Source organism: Austrofundulus limnaeus, unplaced genomic scaffold (assembly GCF_001266775.1).
Source record: "Austrofundulus limnaeus strain Quisiro unplaced genomic scaffold, Austrofundulus_limnaeus-1.0 Scaffold162, whole genome shotgun sequence".
NCBI lineage: Eukaryota > Metazoa > Chordata > Actinopteri > Cyprinodontiformes > Rivulidae > Austrofundulus > Austrofundulus limnaeus.
The window spans coordinates 690,265-694,068 of NW_013952564.1; positions in this window are offsets into that span (position 1 = coordinate 690,265).

Genomic DNA, 3,804 nt, shown 5'->3' on the forward strand with positions numbered 1-3,804 from the left:
TGCACGAGCAGCTGGATAGAACAGGTGTAATTTACGCAGCTCATTTACACACTTTTCCTGAAGATAGAAGAGTTTGTTGAATCTGACGTGACACGTTCGTACGAACCCTTTGTACGAACAAAAGTAAGAGAAATTTAGGATAAAAATACGAACATGTTCTTGCATGAGGCCCATTGTCTTTTTGTCTTCAACAGGTTGCCAACAGCACACACCTGGTGAGATAAAGCTACTTTCAAAGCAATGACTTAAGAGTTTTAAACTCTTAGTTAACTTCCTGGAGCAACTTTGCTAGCTTGTAAAGAACAGGAACTGGAAGTGGAGAAATTCACTACTGTTTTTATCATTTTTTTGTTATTTTGATTTCACGTTTCCTCTGTAGCAATATCACAACTAGTAATGTTTCTGTTAGCATTTTTAGCTTTTTTAAAACTCAATAATTTCTCATGGCTGCTTGTGAAAAGTTGCTCCTGACATGTTTTATCCACCACAACTTCTTACCTCAGTGTGTCCAATCCTGGTCCTCTAGAGCCACTATCCTGCATATTTTAGAGGTTTATCTGCTCCAGCACTCCTGCTTGGAATGAATTTGTGATTAACAGTCAACTGCAGAACTTGAAGCTCTTATTCAGTCACTGAATCTGGTGTGTTGGAGCAGGGAACCAAGTACAACATGCAAGATAGTGGCTTTGCATCTAACACTTTTACTGCAACATAAACCCATGCAAGATAATATGAATATGAAATTTAAGTTGTTATAAACTTTACCTAGAAATTCATTTTTACATTTGTTGTTGGGGAAAAATCAGCGGTATTCCCCTCCTTTATTAAACCCAAGCAAATTAATTAGGGCCTTCATTCTCTCTTTATATTTCTCAGATTTGATTATTTAAAACTATTACAGAGTCGGGTGGAAGGAAATAGTTTTTTGCAGATTTATCTAACATTGTTACAGTCGTGTAAATAAACTATAATGTGGCTAAGATGACGACTTTCTCCTTCCTATTTGTTTACTCAGTGGATGACAAAATGTTCATGTAAATTTTTTTGTTCATGGTTTTAGAAAAGCCATCTGGACACAATAAAAGGGTATTTATCGAAACAGGAAAATCAAATTTGTTCACCTAAATGTATCATCCCAGTTTGACTACACCAGATCACTGATCAATATTCTCTTTTCCTTTTTGTTCTGCCAGTGAAACAATTATCCTCGTGGCTTACTTCAGGAGCATTTAAAACAGTATTTTAATGCACTGGAATCAAAGTGCGAGATGCTTTTTTGGTTGGGTTAACGTGCTCCGATGGGCCCGACACATAAACTGTCTATAAAGAAAAAGGCATTTGCAAAATGAGGGTACAGAGCAGTCTAATCAAGACAGAAAAGTCTTTTGCTGCTTGATTGGCTCTCAGGAGTTAAATTAGCAACAAAATGAGCTGTGCAGCAGACTTTTTCTTTAAACAAATTTATTGTTTTTCCAAAATTGCTGCTAGCGAGGAACCGAATTGAGCTTATAAAGCTGCATTTGCTGTTTCACTGCACCCAAGTAGTTTCAGTGAAGTGTACTGCTGCGGTCTTAAATCCATATGAAGGAAATGGTTTAAATGGCAACATTTGTGCAGCAGTTGTCTGCTCAGACGACTGCCTTACTGTCAGTGTAGATATTCTTTTGACTTTGATTCATTTTGTTTTTATTATTTTTGAGTAATAATATTAAAAGGAAGAGACGTCTTTCAGTAATCTTCTGTTAAAATGGAGCTGCTGTTCTCAGGAACAAGCTTTCTAATGAAAAGAAAATATTTAAACTGTCGTCTCTACATGTTGACAGATATTCAACATAGACAACGTGAAAAAATGTTAAACATCTTCCCTAAATGAGATATCTTCCCACACACAAATAAAACCAGGTTCCCTGTATTGTATTCACGAACAAAGAGCTTCACTTCATCTCTGTTTGTCTCTGCAGTCTGACAGTGATTGCTTTGTCTCTTCTTGTTAAATATGCATACAAATGAAAAATTATAAATGGGGAGTTTCAGTTTTTATAAAACATTCTTTCTTTTGTTTGTCTTCTTTCACCATTGTGTCTCTGTGAATAGTTTCTCGCATTTGAACACCTTTTCTAAACATCAATGAAAAAAAGAAAGAAAAAAAAAGGTAATGGTTAACTTACCTAAAGCAAATCACAGAAATGAAACTGCCTCGTTGAAAATCTTATTGTTTCTGGATGAAACAGAAGAAATAGTCAATGATAATTCTCTGCAATGTATGGTGTTATTATTGCAACAGATTCACAAGTGAAACGAAGGAAAATATGAACAATTTTACAGTTATGATGCACTGTATTAGTGCACACTGTAAAGGTGATTTTGCTCCTAACATGAGGCAGTGAGGACCTCGGTGAGAGCCTGCAGACATTCAGCTCGGCGTCCTTGATGAGGCACCAACAAACACCTTGTTTGTTTTGGCTGGCAGAAGTCACCGAGGCGACACCTTGCCGTGCTTGTTGGCACTCCTGCCTGTGGAAGACAGACAGCTCCCTGCGTTCAAAGAGCACAAAGGGATGCAGATGCTGGAGAGCCCAGGGGAAACATAACGCCTGATGACAACACCTCCACAGCACAGTCACTGAACTGGTGAATGTTACAAAAAATAAACAAATAAATAAAGCAGACTTCGAAAATGTTTATTCAATGGCATTCTTGTACCTTTTCTCACTTCCCTTCCTCAGCAGATGTAGCTGTTCACCTGCTTTTTGAAAAGGTAGATGATGGGGTTATAGATGGGGCACAGGATGTGGGCAAAGTTGTGACCTGAGGAAGGATATGCACCTCTAAATCTACCACCAACAGTGTCGTGTAGGGCAGCCGCAAATGGAAAAAAAAGTGCCACAGTTATTGCCAGGACCATGCTGATGGTGGGATTGTTTGCCCTCTGTTTCAAACGCCCACTCTGCAGCTCAATGTTCTTGTTTAATGTGTGGGAAAAGTCAGTTTGGTCACCTAAACCTTATTCTAGTGTAAACATATAAACAGTAGTACAGTCTAAATATTGTCACAACTGTAAATCCTATTGTGTTCTCATCATTTGGCCATTTTAGACGTTTTTGCTCATAAAAACTTGTTTAATTTGATCTGATTGATGTAAAGTATTCCAACACTGAGTAAAACTCAGGCTGGTATTGGTGCTACTGTTCCAGTTCTGATACTTTGTTTAAATACACCTAATATGTTTGGTAAATCCAGACTTGCAGTAACTCGTTACATTTACTTGAGTAATTTTTTGGAAAAAAATGTTCTTTTAGGAGTAGTTTTACAACGCTGCACTTTTTACTTTTACTGTTACTTGAGTGAAATTTCTGGATGCTCTAGCCACTGTGAGTGACTTCACTGAATGAAGAACAAGCTTGTTTTCACCAAAAATTCACCAGACAAGTTTTTGTTAGTTTCAGAAATTTTAGTTTAAATGAAACATTTTAAAAATCATTTATTAGTTCATTATCAAGAACAACTATAAAAATGAACACTTGGGTCTTAATTTATGTTACCTGAACGTGTTAACATGAACATACTGAACATGTAACATCTACAGACTGAGTGGCAGACTGAGCACATGCCGCTTCACTTACACATTATGCAGGCAGGAGAAAAAATAGTTCCCATCAACCATGATTATTTAGGCAAGATTTCAATAATTTAGTTACTTTCCACCGTGTTCACGTTATTGATACAGTGGTTTGCAAAAGTATTCATACCCCTTGAACTTTTCCATATTTTGTCACATTACAACCACAAACATAAATATATTTC